Here is a 23,997-nt window from a genome sequence, read left to right as displayed (position 1 = left end):
ACAACTGGAGTTTTCCCTGCTGCCTTGACATGGTGAAGCCTCGCTGGGCAGTGCAGGTTTTAGACATAATGCTCCTTGCCACAGTTCGGAGATCAAGGCTCCATAGCTTCACTTTTCTTCAGTTTATCCGAGCAGTCCTTGGTCAGGTGAGACCTGCTAGAGATGCCACATATTTCTTTAAACTGATATCAGGCGCTACGGTGGCTGAACCTCCAGCACGTGAAGTACCTCAAAGGTTCTGGGTTATACGTCCTAATCTGGTATTTTCCCCAGCAACAAAAATCCAGAGCTGGGAGAGGTCTTCTATATTGGATCAAGACCTGCCTGGTCGGTACGTTGCCGTCCTTCTTGGCTCTAAGTCGTATGTTTTTGTTAATACGGATTGCATCGAGAGGCGTGTCAAGTGGATAGCGCATTAGTACACCTTTTGTTACCCACTCTATGGATTTTAGTTCTGCTGGAAAAGTGATTCGAGGTCGATCACCTGCAGTAACTCATAAGACTCTGTGTTTCGGGGAGAAACAATAAACTATCCTTTCAGATTTGGGGACATAGATGTTGCCTGAATTTGTTGCCTGTAAGATTGCTTGGCTTGTCCGATCTGAGGCAAGAAAACATCGGACATCGAGGTTCCATAGCTTCACATTTCTTCAGTTTACTGAAGCAGTCCTTGGTCGGGTGCATAACCCGACTACAGATGCCGAGTATTTCCTTAAACTGACATCGGTCGCTGAGGTGGTTGTACCTGTGGTACCTGAACCACCTAAGAAAAAGGACACAGAGCATATTTATAAGCATTAGAGTGATTTGAAAGGCATAATGTAATCGTTTTAGGTAATACCAGTTATATTAACAGTAGTAGTTGTACTAGTGCTTTTGGTTGTAGTTGTACTTGTCTTTTTCTGTCTCATAAACACGCTGGATAACAGGGATATCTTGCTACTCCTACTTGAGTAGACTTCAGGATGTACATGTTCATAGAGAGGCCACAGATATATCAGATCATTTTTTAGTTGTAGCTACAATGAGAGTAAAAGGTAGATGGGATATAAGGAGAATAGAGGCATCAAGGAAGAGAGAGGTGAAGGATTATAAGCTAAAAGAGGAGGCAGTTAGGGTAAGATATAAGCAGCTATTGGAGGATAGATGGGCTAATGAGAGCATAGGCAATGGGGTCGAAGAGGTATGGGGTAGAACATTAAAATGGTATAAAATACCGACAGGTTGTTAGGTAAGACACATATGCAACAGTTAGGTATCTTTATTATGAAACGTTTCGCCTACACAGTAGGCTTCTTCAGTCGAGTACTTTTCTGTACTCGACTGAAGAAGCCTACTGTGTAGGCGAAACGTTTCGAAACAAAGATACCTAACTGTTGCATATGTGTCTTACCTAACAGGTATGGGGTAGGTTTAAAAATGTAGTGTCAGCGTGTTCAGCAGAAGTTTGTGGTTACAGGAAAGTGAGTGTTGGAGGGAAGAGGAGCGATTGGTGGAATGAAGAAGTTAGCATATGAGAAGTTTTTATACAGTAAAAGTGATGCAAGGAGGGAAGAGTATATGGAGAAAAAGAGAGAGGTTAAGAGAGTGGTGAAGCAATGTAAAAAGAGGGCAAATGAGAGAGTGGGTGAGATGTTATCAACAATTTTTTTTGAAAATAAGAAAAAGTTTTGGAGTGAGATTAACAAGCTAAGGAAGCCTAGAGAACAAATGGATTTGAAAGTCAAAAATAGGAGAGGAGAGTTATTAAATGGAGAGTTAAAGGTATTGGGAAGATGGAAGGAATATATTGAGGAATTGTTAAATGTTGATGAAGATAGGAAAGCTGTGATTTAGTGTATAGGGCAAGGAGGAATAACATCTTGTAGAAGTGAGGAAGAGCCAGTTGTGAGTGTGGGGGAAGTTCGTGAGGCAGTAGGTAAAATGAAAGGGGGTAAGGCAGCCGGGATTGATGGGATAAAGATAGAAATGTTAAAAGCAGGTGGAGACATAGTTTTGGAGTGGTTGGTGCTATTGTTTAATAAATGTATGGAAGAAGGTAAGGTACGTAGGGATTGGCAGAGAGCATGCATAGTTCCTTTGTATAAAGGCAAAGGGGACAAAGGTGAGTGCAAAAATTATAGAGGGATAAATCTGCTGAGTATACCTGGCAAAGTGTATGGTAGAGTTATTATTGAAAGAATTAAGAGTAAGACAGAGAATAGGATAGGAGATGAACAAGGAGGCTTTAGGAAAGGTAGGGGGTGTGTGGACCAGGTGTTTACAGTGAAACATATAAGTGAACAGTATTTAGATAAGGCTAAAGAGGTTTTTGTGGCATTTATGGATTTAGAAAAGGCGTATGACAGGGTGGATAGGGGGCAATGTGGCAGATGTTGCAGGTGTATGGTGTAGGAGGTAGGTTACTGAAAGCAGTGAAGAGTTTTTACGAGGATAGTGAGGCTCAAGTTAGAGTATGAAAGAAAGAGGGAGATTATTTCCCAGTAAAAGTAGGAATTAGACAAGGATGTGTGATGTCACCGTGGTTGTTTAATATATTTATAGATGGGGTTGTAAGAGAAGTAAATGCGAAGGTCTTGGCAAGAGGTGTGGAGCTAAAAGATAAAGAATCACACATAAAGTGGGAGTTGTCACAGTTGCTCTTTGCTGATGACACTGTGCTCTAGGGAGATTCTGAAGAGAAGTTGCAGAGGTTGGTGGATGAATTTGGTAGGGTGTGCAAAAGAAGAAAATTAAAAGTGAATACAGGAAAGAGTAAGGTTACGAGGATAACAAAAAGATTAGGTGATGAAAGATTGGATATCAGATTGGAGGGAGAGAGTATGGAGGAGGTGAATGTATTTAGATATTTGGGAGTGGACGTGTCAGCGGATGGGTCTATGAAAGATGAGGTGAATCATGAGGGGAAAAGGGTGAGCGGTGCACTTAGGAGTCTGTGGAGACAAAGAACTTTGTCCTCGGTGGCAAAGAGGGGAATGCTCTTATATGGGTGTGAAGCATGGGTGATGAATGTTGCAGCGAGGAGAAGGCTGGAGGCAGTGCAGATGTCATGTCTGAGGGCAATGTGTGGTGTGAATATAATGCAGAGAATTCGTAGTTTGTAAGTTAGGAGGAGGTGCGAGATTGCTAAAACTGTTGTCCAGAGGGCTGAGGAAGGGTTGTTGAGGTGGTTCGGACATGTAGAGAGAATGGAGCGAAGCAGAATGACTTCAAGAGTGTATCAGTCTGTAGTGGAAGGAAGCCGGGGTAGGGGTCGGCCTAGGAATGGTTGGAGGGAGGGGGTAAAGGAGGTTTTGTGTGCGAGGGGCTTGGACTTCCAGCGGGTATGCGTGAGCGTGTTTGATAGGAGTGAATGGAGACAAGTGGTTTTTAATACTTGACGTGCTGTTGGAGTGTGAGCAAAGTAACATTTATGAAGGGATTCAGGGAAACCGGCAGGCTGGACTTGAGTCCTGGAGATGGGAAGTACAGTGCCTGCACTCTGCCTGCACTAAAAGAACCTTAAAAAACTTACCTAACTTTATTATAACAAGCACAATTCGATTCAGTCTAATCCTACTAAATATAGTTTAGATAAGTTTACAATAATTTAATAATAAAGAAACACAGTGAAATATTTTTTTTCGTTAGTTTTAGAATTATTATTGCGAAATTATTACATACGCAAATTTTTGCTTGGCAAGAAGAGCGTTGCTATTTAAGAAAAAATCACAAGCTTTACCTATTCGGCATTTTATATATATATATATATATATATATATATATATATATATATATATATATATATATATATATATATATATATATATATATATATATATAGAATATGTATTTGTGGATAAAAGGTTGATGGTAGGCTCCAGGATATATATGCTTATAGAGGGGCAACTGATATATCGGATCATTATTTTGTTGTAGCTACAGTTAGAGTAAGAGGTAGATGGGAAAAGAGGAAGGTGGTAACAACAAGTAAGAGGGAGGTGAAAGTGTAAACTAAGGGAGGAGGAAGTTCGGGTGAGATATAAGCGACTATTGGCAGAAAGGTGGGCTAGTGGGGGGGAAGGGGGGGTTGAAGAGGGTTGGAATAGTTTAAAAAATGCAGTATTAGAATGTGGGGCAGAAGTTTGTGGTTATAGGAGGGTGGGGGCAGGAGGAAAGAGGAGTGATTGGTGGAATGAGAAAAAGGTAGCTTATGAGAGGTTTTTACAAAGCAGAAGTGTTACAAGAAGAGCAGAGTATATGGAGAGTAAAAGAAAGGTGAAGAGAATGGTGAGAGAGTGCAAAAGGAGAGCAGATGATAGAGTGGGAGAGGCACTGTCAAGAAATTTTAATGAAAATACGAAAAAAATTTGGAATGAGTTAAACAAGTTAAGAAAGCCTAGGGAAAGTATGGATTTGTCAGTTAAAAACAGAGTAGGGGAGTTAGTAGATGGGGAGATGGAGGTATTAGGTAGATGGCGAGAATATTTTGAGGAACTTTTAAATGTTGAGGAAGAAAGGGAGGCGGTAATTTCATGCACTGGCCAGGGAGGTATACCATCTTTTAGGAGTGAAGAAGAGCAGAATGTAAGTGTGGGGGAGGTATGTGAGGCATTACGTAGAATGAAAGGGAGTAAAGCAGCTGGAACTGATGGGATCATGACAGAAATGTTAAAAGCAGGGGGGGGATATAGTGTTAGAGTGGTTGGTACTTTTGTTTAATAAATGTATGAATGAGGGGAAGGGACCTAGGGATTGGCAGAGAGCATGTATAGTCCCTTTATATAAAGGGAAAGAGGACAAAAGAGATTGTAAAAATTATAGAGGAAAAAGTTTACTGAGCATACCAGGAAAAGTGTACGGTAGGGTTATAATTGAAAGAATTAGAGGTAAGACAGAATGTAGGATTCCGGATGAGCAAGGAGGTTTCAGAGTGGGTAGGGGATGTGTAGATCAAGTGTTTACATTGAAGCATATATGTGAACAGTATTTAGATAAAGGTAGGGAAGTTTTTATTGCATTTATGGATTTAGAAAAGGCATATGATAGAGTGGATAGAGGAGCAATGTGGCAGATGTTGCAAGTATATGGAATAGATGGTAAGTTACTAAATGCTGTGAAGAGTTTTTATGAGGATAGTGAGGCTCAGGTTAGGGTGTGTAGAAGAGAGGGAGATTACTTCCCGGCAAAAGTAGGTCTTAGACAGGGATGTGTAATGTCACCATGGTTGTTTAATATATTTATAGATGGGGTTGTAAAAGAAGTAAATGTTAGGGCGTTCGGGAGAGGGGTGGGATTAAATTATGGGGAATCAAATTCAAAATGGGAATTGACACAGTTACATTTGCTGATGATACTGTGCTTATGGGAGATTCTAAAGGAAAATTGCAAAGGTTAGTGGATGAGTTTGGGAATGTGTGTGAAGGTAGAAAGTTGAAAGTGAACATAGAAAAGAGCAAGGTGATGAGGGTATCAAATGATTTAGATAAAGAAAAATTGGATATCAAATTGGGGAGGAGGAGTATGGAAGAAGTGAATGTTTTCAGATACTTGGGAGTTGACGTGTCGGCGGATGGATTTATGAAGGATTAAGTTAATCATAGAATTGATGAGGGAAAAAAGGTGAGTGGTGCATTGAGGTATATGTGGAGTCAAAAAACGTTATCTATGGAGGCAAAGAAGGGAATGCATGAAAGTATAGTAGTACCAACACTCTTATATGGATGTGAAGCTTGGGTGGTAAATGCAGCAGCAAGGAGACGGTTGGATGCAGTGGAGATGTCCTGTCTAAGGGCAATGTGTGGTGTAAATATTATGCAGAAAATTCGGAGTGTGGAAATTAGGAAAAGGTGTGGGGTTAATAAAAGTATTAGTCAGAGGGCAGAAGAGGGGTTGTTGAGGTGGTTTGTTCATTTAGAGAGAATGGATCAAAGTAGAATGACATGGAAAGCATATAAATCTATAAGGTAAGGAAGGCGGGGTAGGGGTCGTCCTCGAAAGGGTTGGAGAGAGGGGGTAAAGGAGGTTTTGTGGGCGAGGGGCTTGGACTTCCAGCAAGCGTGCGTGAGCGTGTTAGATAGGAGTGAATGGAGACGAATGGTACTTGGGACCTGACGATCTGTTGGAGTGTGAGCAGGGTAATATTTAGTGAAGGGATTCAGGGAAACCGGTTATTTTCATTTAGTCGGAGTTGAGTCCTGGAAATGGGATGTACAATGCCTGCACTTTAAAGGAGGGGTTTGGGATATTGGTAGTTTGGAGGGATATGTTGTGTATCTTTATATGTGTATGCTTCTAGACTGTTGTATTCTGAGCACCTCTGCAAATAATGTGTGAGTGTGGTGAAAGTGATGAATGATGAAAGTATTTCCCTTTTGGGGATTTTCTTTCTCTTTTGGGTCACCCTGCCTCGGTGGGAGACGGCCGACTTGTTAAAAAGAAAAAAATATGTATACATATATGCAAGGAACTCGCAAGAGCAGGCGAAATATACACAAACACTGATCTCTGGCCGAAGGAGACTGGAACCTACGAGCCTTGGAACAAGGTACGCAGCGCTTTACCATTCTCTCAACACTGGACCAATACCTTGGCGTCCAGCTCACGCTAGACGTTATATATATATATATATATATATATATATATATATATATATATATATATATATATATATATATATATATATATATATATATATATATGTATATATATATATATATATATATATATATATATATATATATATATATATATATATATATATATATATATATATATATATATATATATATATATATATATATATATATATATATATATATATATATATATATATATATATATATATATATATATATATATATATATATATATATATATGAAAATAAGAAAGGAGGAACACTGCAGCAGGCCTCTTGGCCCATACTAGACAGGTCCTTTACAATCCATCCCACTAACAAAACATTTGCCCATCCCGATTTTCAATGCTCCCCAAGAAATAAGGTCTGATAACTCTACCCATTCATTTGCAAGTCCCACTCAAATCCAACCCCTCCCACTCATATATTTATCCAACCTAAATTTGAAGCTACCTAAAGTCCTAGCCTCAATAACCCAACTAGGTAGACTGTTCCACTCATCAACTACCCTATTTCCAAACCAATACTTTCCTGTGTTCTTTCTAAATCTAAACTTTTTTTTTTTTTAACTGTCCGATTCCCACCATTACTGCGGGTTCTCTCTTGGAGAGACATCCTCAAGACCTTATTAATATCCTCTTTATTAATACCTATCTTCCACTTATACACTTCGATCATGTCTCCCCTCATTCTTCGTCTAACAATTGAATGTAATTTAAGAGTCTTCAATCTTTCTTCATAAGAAAGATTTCTAATGCTATGTATTAATTTAGTCATCCTACGCTGAATGTTTTCTAACGAATTTATGTCCATTCTGTAGTATGGAGACTAGAACTGAGCTGCATAATCTAAGTGTGGCCTAAATAATCTAGGTGAGGCCTTACTAATGACGTATAAAGCTGCAGTATAACCTCTGAACTTCTGTTGCTTACACTTCTTGATATAAATCCCAATAATCTATTTAACCTATTACGTATGCTTAGGCACTCCTGTCTTGGTTTAAGGTTACTGCTCACCATAACCCCCAAGTCCTTTTCACAATCTGTATGGCTAAGTTCTACATTATTTAACTTATAAGTGCTAGGGTTATGGACACTCCCCAGCTTCAGAACCTTGCATTTATCTACATTGAACTGCATCTGTCACCTTTCTGACCAGGTATTGAGTTTAAATCCTCCAGAAATCCCTGATATCTACGTTTGAATCAATTATCCTACCTATCTTTGTGTCATCGGCTAATTTGCTCATTTCACTAGTAATTCCCCCATCAAGATCATTGATATATATTATAAACAACAACGGGCCTAAGACTGATCCCTGTGGTACGCCACTTGTTACAGATCCCCACTCGGATTTAACCCCATTTATGGACACTCTCTGCTTCCTGTCTGTGAGCCATGACTCAATCCACGAGAGCACTTTCCCCCCAATGCCATGAGCTGCCACTTTCTTTAACAGTCTTTGGTGCAGAATTCTATCAAAAGCCTTACTAAAATCTAAGTGTACTCTCTGTTGACTGAGCGAAGATGCCCTCCATTGAGCAACTTTACCAGCAGCTTAAGGAGGAATTTAGGGTAGCAAAGATAGAGATACGGCGGTTGACAGAGGAAAACAAGAGGATTTGTAGTAGTCCTGTTGCGTATACACACACACACACACACACATATATATATATATATATATATATATATATATATATATATATAATGTAACCACGAACGAGTGGTATTTAATCAATAACAACACTGCGACCAGCCGAGCACTCTAACCCTTGCCGTTTAGGCCCGCATTATGGTGGGCGAAAATCACATAACGCTCTAATCCACAGGACCACCAAATCCTACAAGAATCAAGTACCCAACAAAGCTAGGTGTTTTACTTTGATCCGAGGATATACGATTGTGTGGGTGCCTCTGAGCTAATTTTATTCGACTGCTTGTGGAAGCTAGTTCATCAAACAGCACCGTATATCCTCGGATCAAAGTAAAACACCTAGCTCTGCTGGATGCTAGATTCTTGTTGGATTTGGTGGTCCTGTACGTTAGAGCATCATGTGATTTTCACTCACCATGAGGCGGCCCATAACGACATGGGTTCGAGTGTTATTGATTTTAGTAATGTAAACAGGAGAAGGGATTACTAGCCTCTTGCTCCCGGCATTTTAGTCGCCTCTTAAAACACGCATGGCTAACGGAGGAAGAATTCTGTTCCACTTCCCCATGTATATATATATATATATATATATATATATATATATATATATATATATATATATATATATATATATATATATATATATATATATATATATATATATATATATATATATATATATATATATATATATATATATATATATATATATATATTTATTTATTTATTTATATCAACAACAATGCAACTAGCCGAGAATTCGAGCCCATGTCGTTGCGGGCCACCTCATGGTGAGCCAAAGTCACACATGACGTTCTACCACACGGGACCACGCAATCCTACAAGAATGACGCACCCAGCAGAGATATGTGTTTTACCGTCATCCGATGACATACGGTGGTGTGGGTGCCATTGAGCTAATTTCATTTTATTTCCCTTGGCTAGTCGCAGTGTTGTTATTGATTAATATCACTCGCCCGTGTTTACAATAATATATAGCTGTTGCTCGTGAGGCGAGTACACCAAACGCGGAATAGAATGAAATTAGCTCAAAGGCACCCACACCACCGTATGTCTGCGGATGACTGTAAAACTCTTAGCTCTGCTGGGTGCGTCATTCTTGTAGGATTGCGTGGTCCTGGGGTTAGAGAGTCATGTGTGATTTTCGCTCACCATTAGGTGCATCAACTTCTAAGGATAATTCGACTTGAACAATTTAAAATATTTAACCTATTTTTAATATTGTAACTGTAATTTCCAGTGAAGGATGGGACAACATAGATGCTTGCTTCTACTGTAGTTGCATATTTTCTTGATGTCATTAAAAGTTTACTCAGTTTTTTGACCAAAATCAGTATCAAGAAAATTACATGGAAGATCGACACCATGCCTAACCCTTCTAGGGTAGGGTAGATGCCTGAGCCCGAGCCTTTAGCTCATAAGACTGTCATTCCCATTTGCCCCCATGAGGCGGGGATGACAGACCAGAGAGGCCTAGCTTGTGGCTAGGCCTGGGGACAGTTGGTCCCAAAGATGAGGAGGTACTTGTGCCTTCTCCCATGGGAGACTTAGGTCTCAGACGCTCCCTAAAGAGGGAGCCAAGGCCGGGCCACCACTTGGAAAAGGCCCGGGCCGGGAGAATACCGGCGAATATTTAACTAACTAACTAATTACATGGAAGATTCGACACCATGCCTAACTCTTCTAGGGTAGGGTAGGTGCCTGAGCCAGAGCTTGCAGCTCACAAGACTGTCATTCCCATTAGCCCCCTTGGGGCGGGGATGGCAGCCCAGAGACGCCTAGTTTCTCCCTACGAGCCCCGTGAGGGCGGGGAATGTGGCTAGGCCTGGGGACATCTGATCCCAAAGATGAGGGGGTACTTGTGCCTCCTCCCATGGGGGACTTAGGTCTCAGACACTCCCCAGATAGGGAGCCAAGGCCGGGCCACCACTTGGAAAAGGCCCGGGCCGGGAGAATACCGGCGAATCTTTAATAATAATAATAATAATTACGTGGAAAACCATTCTGTCACAACACAGATCTAATAAACTGTAATTCTTGATGGAAACTGAAATAGCTTGAACATATCCATTAAGCTTTGCCTATAAGAATTGTCATTAAATTACTTTTAAACTGAATTGGTATAACAGATGGAAATTTTGTTGTCAAGCCAATAATTGCAGACTTTTCTATAAGCTGATGTTATGAACATTCTCAGTTCTTTTAATGAGAACTATTCAAAAATATAATTTACAGTCCTTTTATATTTTGTAAGTATGTTTTATATTAGGATGTTTGTCCTTCAAGTAATTAAAGAATAAGCGGACATGTTCATGAGACAGTATCATCAACATATCTTCTACAACACAGTTGTTATAAGCGTGCAGGACATTTATTGAGCCAGCATTACAAATGAAAACTCAAAAAATCATTGATCATAGTTGGGCGCAGACAATTACTCGAAGCAGCACTATCAACTTGTGTATACCAACAGTTGTTAAACATGAATAAACAAGCATTCACTCACAACGACAATAATTTATGGAATTGGAATTTATTCAGGCCAACTACATTAACTGTCCTGGAATAGGTGATCATGGCAGAGATGAACATTTGTGAACAAAGATTCCACGTCGAAGTAATTAAGGAATTTAATATAACATAATTCTTTAGCAAAAGTAAAAGAAACTTCAACAGCATAACAATTACAAGTTGTTAGAAAGATAACTTTGTTTGCCCTATCATTGGTTCTACTGTCTATAATATAAGTATCACAAGTCCATGACTTGTGATATTTCCTGACTTGTAATAGCTCATTAGCTATCATAGTTCATGACAAGAAGTAGATCATGTAACGACAGTTAGATCTTACGAATGTTCATTCCTCACAAAAGACACTAAGTGGAAGTAACAGTAATATGCCAAATCAAATTAATTTCGGGAACTCCAATGTTTCCCAATACCGGACTCTGTCGAAATGTTTTTCTATCTTTAGAGTAAAGAGCTTAAAACAAATGTTGGTATTGTCGTAGTCCCTTTCTGATGGAGCGGATCCAATTAAGTGGAAGAGATTGCCAGCGTACAAGTTGATGAAAAGACTAATATAACAACTTTTATTCTGCCATTGTCTGCATGTGTGTGTGTTTGTGTGTGCATGTATGTGTACAAACGTGTGCCTGTGTATGCCTCTGTGTATTTGGGTGAGTGTACAAACGCGTTTGGATGTGACATGTTTGTGTGTTCTCGTCAGTATATATATATATATATATATATATATATATATATATATATATATATATATATATATATATATATATATATATATATATATATATATATATATATCACCCTGCCTCGGTGGGAGACGGCCGACTTGTTGAAAAAAAAAATATATATATATATATATTCAATATTTCACCATTCACACATAATCACTGTCTTTGTTGAGGGTCTCAGATACAACAGTTCAGATGTCACTCCAAACAATCAATATCCCAAACCCATCCTTCACAGTGCAGGCACTGTACTTCCCACCTCCCCGAATCCCACCGCAAAGTGTTACACTGCTCACACTCTAATAGCTAGTACTCCAAACAGCGAGTAGAATGAAATTAGCTCAGAAGCATCCATACCACCGTATGTTCTCGGATGACGGGTACAACACCTAGCTTGGCTGGGTGTGTCATTCTTGAGGATTGTGTGGTTCCGTGGACTAGAGCGTCACGAGTTTTCACTCATCATGAGGCTGGCCAAAGAAGCATGGGTTCGACTCCTTGGCTATTCGCTCTACCCCCTTCAGCTACAGAGTATGACATGTAGGTGTCTGCCAATGTGGCAGTACAGGTGTAGTTCCAGGCAATCTACTTATCATCGTTCCAGGGTAACATAGTGGCTCCATCAGGACGGTTTTGATTTCCATCAGACCTCTGTACTTGGGGTTCCCGTTGAACTGGGCAACGGGTTGTAGAGAGACTTCTTTTCATGATGTCGTTGACCTCCTCATGTCTAGAATACTTCCCTTCTGATGTATGACATACGAGATCATGAAACCCGAATTGATCAGCCGTTGACCTGCCGCAAATATACTTATGCTCGGTGAGTGTGGGGGCGGCTAGGCGAAGAGCAACACCAATTCGAATGGCCTGTGGGTCGAGTCGATTGCCCAGGGAGGAATTGGGAACAGCTAGAATAAAATCTGAATGTGGTGCCTTCACCCCTAGAAGATGAACTTTGTCCTTTCCTGAAGCATTAGTGAGCATTGTGTTGGCGATTTTTTCCATGAACGGTTTGTCCCAGTGGGACCGTTTGTGCTCTTTGGGAGGAGCTGGTCTACTTTAAGAGTCTGCAAGGATGTTCCACCGCATGGCTGCTTCAATGAACCTGGGGTGTTGAGCTCATACCGCGTCTCTCAAGCGTTCGGGGACAATCTCCTTGACTAAACCACTGGAAGCCAAACACGAAGACAGAAATGCAGGTATAGCTTCCTCCGTTGTTTTGCGCACGCCTATACCTCCCAGTCGCACTGGGAGGGTTGCCTGATCCCATTGCTGATCTTCCAGTGACAGATTCAGTGCCTTCTTAAAGACTGATCTCAGGAGTGAGTCATATTCGTCGAGTGTTGGGTTGTCAAATGAGGGTGCGCACCTCAGGAAGTAGATGAGTCTCGGCAGAGTAAGACACCTTGTGAGAAGAAACAGGGCATCATGGGCACCAAGATCGCTTATTCTTCCCTCCATTCTCTTCAGGTCATTCAGTTTGTCCTTGAGGACCATGTCGATGGCCTGATGACCCAGCGGTGCACCCAAGAGGGTGCTGATGGGTGGAGTGGTAATGGAGACTTCAGGAAGGATTGTTCGCAAAGCTCTGATTATTTCCGGGTTCGCTGTGATAATTTCACACTTGAAGGGATTGGGGATGAGTCCCCATCTGACTTCACCAGATGTAGGTCCTCTAGCGGGGACTCTTCAGTACCTGCCAGAGTGCCATCATCCAGGTACCAGATGTTGAGCTCGATGCTTAGGCTGAAAGTTAGTTCTCTTACTGCCAAGCAGAAGAGAAGTGGAGTGAGTGGATCACCTTGCTGAACACCCTCTGATGAAGGAATTTCATGTTCGCCAAACAAAAGAATTGAGTTTTTTCTGTAGCCAGCTAAATTGAAAGGAAAAAGACTGAGGAACCGATCTCGAACGACCAGCAACACTACATCTCCTTTCACCATATTAAAGGCATTCCTAAAGTCGAGTTTGATTACGGCCTTGTCTTCTGGTAGGCCGCATGAGCTGCGGCTTCACTGCCTTGAGAGACCCCAAAGCCCAGTTGGTGTGGCTGGAGTAAACTGGCAGCTTCTAGGTGAATGTTTCTTACTGCTGCTTTGGGAACGAGACGGCGAAGAGTGTCACCAACAACAATGGATCTGATTCCCCCATCCTTCTTCAAAGCACATAGTGAGGCTCCAAAAAAGAAAGATTTAATTTCTTCTGGAATCTGCCCAGCCAGGCAGTTGTTGGCGAAGGTTGTTAACTCAGAGAGAAGAATTGATGCAGATGTACCGAGTACTGGATTTACTATCTCTGAGGTGTTGTGGTCGAATTCTAGTGTAACTTCCTGCAGATCCTTATTGACCTCTGATTCCTGCAAAATTAAATGTTCAGTGATGAGGTCTTCCTCAGGGTTGTGGACGACTATGGTTTCCCATGTTGGATGCTTGTCTCTTAGTGCTTGGGTTGTGGCCTCATCTTTGGGAGCTACAGTGTCGACACTTGCAATTATTCTGATTGCTCCCACTGTGTTACCTTCGATTTTTTTTGCTAACCTGTAAGCAGATTTCTGTGATTTCTGCGGTGATGGAGCAGAGGGACACAATTATCTGGTCTTGGGTAGTTGCGCACTACCTTGATGACTGATGTGGTTAGCAGTTTGCCTTGTCTTTCAGGAACTGCAAGACAGACATTACCGAACAGGAGTAGGTAGTACCATGCTTTAATGGTGCCTCTGGCTTCTAAGTTGATGGAACCTCCATTCACCAGCTTTTGGTCTGTGAATTTCTCTGCTGCATATGGACGAGCCGCTTTAGGAATGTGAGATGGGGTACTGCTAACAGTGGATTTGAATGCCAGCAGAAGATCTTCGCAAGTCTGTCTCCCACTCTGACAAGAGATATGTTTCGATGATTGTAACAAGAAATTATTCCCTTAAGGATAATAAATAATCTATTCGCAATATTTCCAATAATGAACGACTATGTGAAAAGAAGAGACATAAAACATTACATTAAGAAAACCTTGCACTAAATACTTTGCAACACAAAGTTCAGGAGATATCTTCTTCATTCACCAGTGTCTGGGCAATCAGCATTATGCCCAACTAGATGTAGTTCAGTCGTTCCTCGACGCACCAAAGGTATCTTATTATTCCGTCACTCCAGTTCCCTGTGCCTCAGTGCACGCGACTGCAGTAATACAGAGTACATCGTGAATTAATCATACAAATCATAATTAGAGCTTAAGATCTGAAGGGGATAAGATGAACTATTCACAGATCACCATATGGAAACTAATATCCAATGTGTTCAATACAAATAATAGATTTGAACATACACAGCCAATATCAAATTCTGAAGTGAGTTTTATTTTAGTTGCTATGTATTATCCTTCATTCTTTTCAGTGTGTCTCATTGAGCATTTAGGCATTGCAAAAGCCATTATTATCGTCTCATTTTCTCGAATTAATGGAATCAACGCCTCCAGCTGTTTCCATGACGCTTAAAACATCCCTCAGCATCTCAATTACCTCTATGATTTGTTTCAAAATAGGCACTGATTCACGTTTAATTTTCATCCTTGCTTCACCAGCATATATCTGTGAAATTCAATATATGTATGTCGTGCCGAATATGTAAAACTTCCGATTTTAATTTAAATAGCAACGCTTTTCTTGACGAATAAGGCAAGCGAAAATTTGTGTATGCAATAATTTAGCAAAAATCATTCTGAACCTAACAAAAAAAATATGTTTCATTGTGTTTGTTTATTATTAAATTACTGTAAACTTGTTTTAATAAGGTTAGGTAAGTTTTCGAAAGTTTTTTGGAGCAAAATTATTAACGTTGACATTAACATAAATGAAAAATACATTTTTAAACGTATAAGAGAAAATCTTAAAAAGGAATTAATTTTAAATGAGTTCTTGCAAATTGACCAATTTTACGTATTCGATAGGACACACACACACACACACACACACACACACACACACACACACACACACACACACACACACACACACACACACACACACACACACACACACACTGCTTACAGTGTGCTTACAGTGCTTAGAAGAGAAACTGCAAAGCCTGAAACAGATTAGAGAGACAAATGACAATTCAGATGTGACATCAGGAAATTCAATGTCAGGCGTAGACAAGGGGACGGTAAGCAACAACGGAGACATGCCGTACACGAAGGCCCTATCAGACCCACGTGGGGCCAGGGAAAAGACGAGGAGCACACTAAGATCAAATGACAGGTCCGAAGACAATGAAGGTATGCTATATGCAGAGATTCTAACAGCCAACTGCAGTAGCAAGGGACAGCTGGTCAGGAAAGAGTTCACTGAGAATAGAAGTTTCAGATATGACAGGGACTGAAGGCAAGAACATGTCAATGGAAGGAAATAAAATGCCTCAGAGGAAGCAGATGGAGACTCAGTGGGAGGAGGAAAGGGCGAGGTCAGTTTTTGTGTACGGGCTCCAAGAAGCCAAGGGGGACAACTTTGAAGAAATAAAACAGGAGGAGAAAAAAATGATTGAAGGCATCATGAAAACAATAGGTGAGGGCGATATGACCCAGGTGACAAATTTTCAGAGAATTGGGTGGTTTGCGAGTGGAAGGATACGGCCTGTCAGAGTAACTTTCAAGGAAGAATCAGTTCGAACCAGGATTCTGCAAGAGAAAGCAAGACTGAGGGACAAAGAGGGGTACCAGAGAGTATACCTCGACCGCGACAGAACACAAGAAGAAAGAACTACACTGAAAGAGATGGTACAGAGACGCAAGGAGGAACGAGGGGCAATGACGAAAATGAGCAGGACCCAGACACAGGAGAAAGGGCAAACACACCCCACAGAATCTCCCACCAAAAGACTCCAACCGTGACATTCCCAACACAACTGAGCAACCTATACTACAACCCACTCACTGTTCCCTCTGCCACCAACCCCCATATCACAAACCTCACCCCAACAGCTGTCCCTTATGGGCATTCTGACCCCACCCCCATCATCACAAACCCCACCTACACCACAGCCCCATATAGGCCCCCACCAAGGCTCTCGCTCCCCCAACCCCAATATTCTTGCATGACCACAATGATAGAAAAGAAACTGAAAGTTTGGTACACAAACGCGGATGGAATAACGAATAAACATGAGGAGTGGAACGAAAGAATCAGTGAAAAATCCCCAGACATCATAGCAGTCACAGAAACAAAACTCGCTGGGAAAATAACAGACACAATCTTCCCAACAGGATATCAGATCCTGAGGAAAGATAGAAGGAGTAGAGGGGGAGGAGGGGTTGCACTGCTCATAAAACACCGATGGGGATTTGAGGAAATGGAAGGCATGGACATGATTGGAGAAAGAGACTACATTGTAGGTACAATTCAGTCCGGAGAACATAAAGTAGTCATTGGAGTGATGTATAACCCACCACAGAACTGCAGGAGGCCAAGAGAGGGGTAAGAAGAAAACAACAGGGTGATGGTGGACACACTGGCTGAGGTGGCAAGAAGAGCTCACTCGAGCAGAGCAAAGTTACTGGTAATGGGCGATTTCAACCACAGGGAGATCGACTGGGAAAACCTGGAGCCACATGGGGGTCCCGAAACATGGAGAGCCAAGATGATGGATGTGGTACTTGAAAACCTCATGCATCAACATGTCAGGGACACAACCAGAGAGAGAGGGAAGGATGAGCCAGCAAGACTGGATCTTGTGTTCACCCTGAGCAGTTCAGACCTTGAGGACATCACTTACGAGAGGCCCCTTGGAGTTAGCGATCACGTGGTTCTGAGTTTTGATTATATAGTAGAGTTACAAGTGGAGAAGGTAACAGGAACTGAAGGGGACAGGCCAAACTATAAAAGGGGGGACTACACAGGTATGAGAAACTTCCTGCAGGAGGTTCAGTGGGACAGAGAAATGGTAGGAAAATCAGTAAACGAGATGATGGAATATGTGGCAACAAAGTGCAAGGAGGCAGAGGAAAGTTTTGTTCCCAAGGGAAACAGAAATAGGAAGACCAAAACGAGTCCTTGGTTTACCTGAAGGTGTAGGGAGGCAAAAACTAAGTGCAACAGAGAATGGAAAAAGGTACAGGAGGCATAGGACCCAGGAAAACAAGGAGATTAGTAGAAGAGCCAGAAACGAGTATGCACAGATAAGGAGGGAGGCCCAGCGACAGTATGAAAACGACATAGCATCGAAAGTCAAATCTGACCCGAAACTGCTGTATAGCCACATTAGGAGGAAGACAACAGTCAAGGACCAGGTGATAAGGCTGAGGAAAGAAGGTGGAGAACTCACAAGAAACGATCAAGAGGTATGTGAGGAGCTCAACACGAGATTTAAGGAAGTATTTACAGTAGAGACAGGAAGGACTCTGGGGGGACAGACCAGATGGGGACACCAGCAAGGAATACACCAACAAGTGTTGGACGACATACATACAGATGAGGAGGAGGTGAAGAAACTGCTAAGGGACATCGATACCTCAAAGGCAATGGGACCGGACAACATCTCCCAGTGGGTCCTTAGAGAGGGAGCAGATATGTTGTGCGTGCCACTTACCACAATCTTCAACACGTCCCTGGAAACTGGGCAACTACCTGAGGTATGGAAGATGGCAAATGTAGTTCCCATTTTTAAAAAAAGGAGACAGAAAAGAGGCACTAAACTATAGACCTGTGTCATTGACGTGTATAGTATGCAAAATTATGGAGAAGATTATCAGGAGGAGAGTGGTGGAGCACCTGGAACGGAACAAGAGTATAAATGCCAACCAGCACGGATTCATGGAAGGCAAATCGTGTGTCACAAACCTTGAGTTTTATGATAAAATAACACAAGTAAGACACGAGAGAGAGGGGTGGGTTGATTGCATCTTCTTGGACTGCAAGAAGGCCTTTGACACAGTTCCTCACAAGAGATTAGTGCAGAAGCTAGAGCATCAGGCGCATATAACAGGAAGGACACTGCAATGGATCAGAGAATACCTGACAGGGAGGCAACAACGAGTCATGGTATGTAATGATGTATCACAGTGGGCACCTGTAACGAGCTGGGTCCCACAGGGGTCGGTCCTAGGACCAGTGCTATTTTTGGTATATGTGAACGACATGATGGAAGGGTTAGACTCAGAAGTGTCCCTGTTTGCAGATGATGTGAAGTTAATGAGGAGAATTAAATCTGATGAGGACCAGGCAGGACTTCAAAGAGACCTGGACAGACTGGAGACCTGTTCCAGCAAATGGCTTCTCGAATTTAATCCTGCCAAATGCAAAGTCATGAAGATAGGGGAAGGGCACAGAAGACCACAGACAGAGTATAGGCTAGGTGGCCAAAGACTGCAAACCTCACTCAAGGAGAAAGATCTTGGGGTGAGTATAACACCGAACATGTCTCTGGAAGCACACATCAATCAGATAACTGCTGCAGCATATGGGCGCCTGGCAAACCTGAGAACAGCATTCCGATACCTTAGTAAGGAATCGTTCAAGACACTGTACACCGTGTATGTCAGGCCCATACTGGAGTATGCAGCACCTGTTTGGAACCCGCACTTGATAAAACACGTCAAGAAACTAGAGAAAGTACAAAGGTTTGCGACAAGGTTAGTTCCAGAGGTAAGGGGAATGTCCTATGAAGAAAGATTAAGGGAAATCGGCCTGACGACACTGGAGGACAGGAGGGTCAGGGGAGACATGATAACGACATATAAAATACTGCGTGGAATAGACAAGGTGGACAAAGACAGGGTGTTCCAGGGAGGGCACACAGAAACAAGAGGCCACAATTGGAAGTTGAAGACACAAATGAGTCAGAGAGATATTAGGAAGTATTTCTTCAGTCATAGAGTTGTAAGGCAGTGGAATAGCCTAGAAAATGACGTAGTGGAGGCAGGAACCATACACAGTTTAAGACGAGGTTTGATAAAGCTCATGGAGCGGGGAGAGAGAGGGCCCAGTAGCAACCGGTGAAGAGGCGGGGCCAGGAGCTAACACTCGACCCCTGCAACCACAAATAGGTGAGTACAAATAGGTGAGTACACACACACACACACACATATATATATATATATATATATATATATATATATATATATATATATATATATATATATATATACATATATAGGAGCTGTGCAATGTTGCAAGGGAGCAAGCAAAGCAGGGAGAGAGGTCTCAGAATAGCGTATGTGTCACCGGCCACGGTTACCCTTAGACTGGGTTAGTGGTCGGTTCCAACCCTACCCTACCATCATCCCCCAACTACCCATATGGGGTAGGAGGGTTTCTAAGATGTCGAGTATGAAATTATAATATATAAAAAGTCAGCCCTAAACTTTTTCTAAACGTTCCTAACAGGTCAAGTGGTTTTCGAAAATAAGTTTCTCGTTAGATACTGTAGACATGGATAGCTATTATTTTGTGTGACCTTATCAAATAATGAAAGGAATACAATGTGTTCTTTGTCCATTTAAATGTCCTGCTCTGGGGTACTCAAATGTTCTACCAATGTACTCAGAAGTATCTCTTCCTAAATACTGTATACATGGGGACTTCTATGCCTATCCCATAATAATAATAATTGTCTATCAGATATTATTGGATTGGTTATTATTATTATTGGATGCGCTATTATTATTAGGGCTGACTTTTTATGTGGGGATGATGGTAGGGTGGGGTTGGCACCGACCACTAACCCAGTCTAAGGGTAACCATGGCCGGTGACACCTACGCTACTCTGAGACCTCTCTCCCTGCTTTGGTTGCTCCCTTGCAACATTGCACAGCTCCTGATGACGCACTGAGATGTGTGAAAGTACTTGAGCTAAAGATTTCCACCCCCCCCCCGTGGCTTGTCCTGCATTTATAGATATATATATATATATATATATATATATATATATATATATATATATATATATATATATATATATATATATATATATATATATATATATATATATATATATATATATATATATATATATATATATATATACATGTATATATATGCACAAGAATGCATATGTATCTAAACATTTATATTTTACTGCAAACAAATTTTGACTTGCCCTAGCTCAGTGGTACAGCACTGAGCATGCTACTTGTGAAGACCACAGTTCGAGTCCTAGTTCATTCTTCTGATTATTCATTATTATAACTTATCTTGAATTTATAGAGTTTATGGTATCTTTGAGGGGTATGAAAACAGATGTATTGCGAGAGTTTCTGGGGCTGTGAGATGAGGCAGTAGGTAATAGTTGGTCCTGCTTATATAGGCAGTCATATTATTATTACTGTTATTAAAAAGGAGCACTAGACCCACGAGGGACAGCCAGTCACAGAAAGAATATCTGCAAAATCTTTCTGTTGTTAGCTTCGTGGCACAGTGGTACAACGTTGGGTCTGCTACTTGCCAGGACCACATTTTCGGTCCCTTGCCAGTTCTGCCTATGATAACATGGAATGGTGTTAATGTTACTGCAGTACATTTATGCTAAATATCAAGAGTAGCGTAAATGAAGTTTTTCCTATAGGAAATCGTCTGTCCAAGTCATACGGAAGTCAAAAAATCTTCCGTGTAAACTATCCCAATGACTGAGCTTTTGTTTTCTTCAGAAAATCAACTGTCTAAAGTCTCACTATGAAAACATTTTTTTTTCAGTAAATTATTTGTCGCATCCATTCCACTCTTCTCTACCCTTTTCTCTCACTAGTGTTATTCAACACTTCAGAAAAATCCATTACCAACGCTCAGTGAAAAGAAAAAAAAAAAGCCTCGCTTTCATTTTAAGCCAAAACCGGAAAAACGGAATGTGCATCACAACAATAAAACACATAACAATTTATATATGATAACATATGAATGTTGATAACAAATAGCAGTTTCTCGTTTTATAGCTTCACAAATTTAACATTAATCCACATGGACACGCGCGCCCGCATTTATATCTAAATACATTTCAGTTTGGACGCACATTTTACCTTCCTGTGTTAGTCGCTCTTCTGGATCTAGACACAGAGTCATTTTGTTTAATGTGGATCTTATGTTGTTGGTTATGTTGGGTACACAGACATTGTTCTTTTATTAAATATGGATCCCATGTTGGTGGTTGTGTTGGGTATATATTCGCAGTTTTTCTCTTAAATACGGATATTTCATGCAAGTGAAATATATAATATTTATGGAATTGTGTTCGGGCAGATGTAACAAAACATTTAAATTTATTACTTTGGCTCAGGGGTTTATATATACTACTGCTGAATTATTTGCTTGCTTGCTTGCTTTTTCTTCTCTCTCTCTCTCTCTCTCTCTCTCTATCTCTCTCTCTCTCTCTCTCTCTCTCTCTTTAACTCCTCTCTTTCTCTCATGAATAATGTTGTACTCATTAAAAGTTACAGAGCATGGAGTAACCACCAGTCTTCCCTGTATGCACCGTTGTACACCAGGTAAAGGTTTCCACATCTTGTGCCCCTCAAGGAAGGTTCCTTGATGTTGGTGAGGGGCTCTTGATTTAGGGAATTGAATCTGTGCTCCAGTTCCCCGAATTAAGCCTGAATGCCTTCCACATCCCCCCCCCCAGGCGCTGTATAATCCTCTGGGTTTAGCGCTTCCCCCTTGATTATAATAATAATAATCCACATCTTGTGTGTATGTTAACTCTAGCCCAGGTATGGTACACCTTCCGCTCTTCCAACTACCACTTGCCTTTTCCAAAGCATATTGCTTCTTCACTTCATGGTTGGTCTAATCAGACTCGAGCAATAAATAATACCAGAGAGTATTACGTTTTGAATCAATCGAGGTAAGAGGAGATACTATTTGTTTTTCAAAGGCCTTTTATTAGTTAATTTGATTTTTAATTAGGTTTAAAACTCTGTCTACTACATGTAAACCCCTGAGCCAAAGTCCAGAATAGGTTATTCCCAAAAATGGAAGGTTAGGTAAGCTCTCAGTTTATATATATATATATATATATATATATTTTTTTTTTTTTTTATTATCACACCGGCCGATTAGCACCAAGGCAGGGTGGCCCGAAAAAGAAAAACTTTCACCATCATTCACTCCATCACTGTCTTGCCAGAAGGGTGCTTTACACTACAGTTTTTAAACTGCAACATTAACACCCCTCCTTCAGAGTGCAGGCACTGTACTTCCCATCTCCAGGACTCAAGTCCGGCCTGCCGGTTTCCCTGAATCCCTTCATAAATGTTACTTTGCTCACACTCCAACAGCACGTCAAGTATTAAAAACCATTTGTCTCCATTCACTCCTATCAAACACGCTCACGCATGCCTGCTGGAAGTCCAAGCCCCTCGCACACAAAACCTCCTTTACCCCCTCCCTCCAACCCTTCCTAGGCCGACCCCTACCCCGCCTTCCATCCACTACAGACTGATACACTCTTGAAGTCATTCTGTTTCGCTCCATTCTCTCTACATGTCCGAACCACCTCAACAACCCTTCCTCAGCCCTCTGGACAACAGTTTTGGTAATCCCGCACCTCCTCCTAACTTCCAAACTACGAATTCTCTGCATTATATTCACACCACACATTGCCCTCAGACATGACATCTCCACTGCCTCCAGCCTTCTCCTCGCTGCAACATTCATCACCCACGCTTCACACCCATATAAGAGCGTTGGTAAAACTATACTCTCATACATTCCCCTCTTTGCCTCCAAGGACAAAGTTCTTTGTCTCCACAGACTCCTAAGTGCACCACTCACTCTTTTTCCCTCATCAATTCTATATATATATATATATATATATATATATATATATATATATATATATATATATATATATATATATATATATATATATATATAGTGTGGGACCCATAGCCTCGGAGAAGTTGTTAAAAAGGCTTCAAGGAAGAATATTTGGATTTCTTCCTGAAGCCGTTTGAATATTCCACTTCCCCTACCACCCCATCTTTTAATATATTTTTTTTACCAATAGGAATATTTTATTACATAATATGGTACAGAAGATTTAAGAGATACATTGTTGATATAAAGGTGGCATATAAGGTACATGTTGTTACGTGTGTATCACCGATTATAAGGCGAAAATCTCATCCAGCTCCTCAGAGCTGGGGCGTGTGCCCAAAATACAGCAGGCATTACCACTTTGAACAGCCGCACTGAGCCGCTGGAACAGAAAACTAGCTGCCCTGGGATCTCTAGTTACCCTGATGAGTCTTTTTCCCAGCTCCTTAAGGAATTTAGATGCACTCTTTCCCCATGAGCCAAGGGTCTCTGAGCCTATGGGAACAAACATATAATGATGGGCAAGTTCTCCATATTTTCTAGACTTTTGGGACTCCCTGAAGCTGACAGCTGCCCCTCCTTCCTCCCTGGTGTATTGGAGATAGGTATCAGCCAAGGTAGATGCACATGTATAGTCCCACACCACCTGCTTCCCATCTGT

The sequence above is a fragment of the Cherax quadricarinatus genome, chromosome 11, assembly GCF_038502225.1.
Source record: "Cherax quadricarinatus isolate ZL_2023a chromosome 11, ASM3850222v1, whole genome shotgun sequence".
Taxonomy (NCBI): domain Eukaryota; kingdom Metazoa; phylum Arthropoda; class Malacostraca; order Decapoda; family Parastacidae; genus Cherax; species Cherax quadricarinatus.
This window is presented reverse-complemented; position numbering follows the sequence as displayed.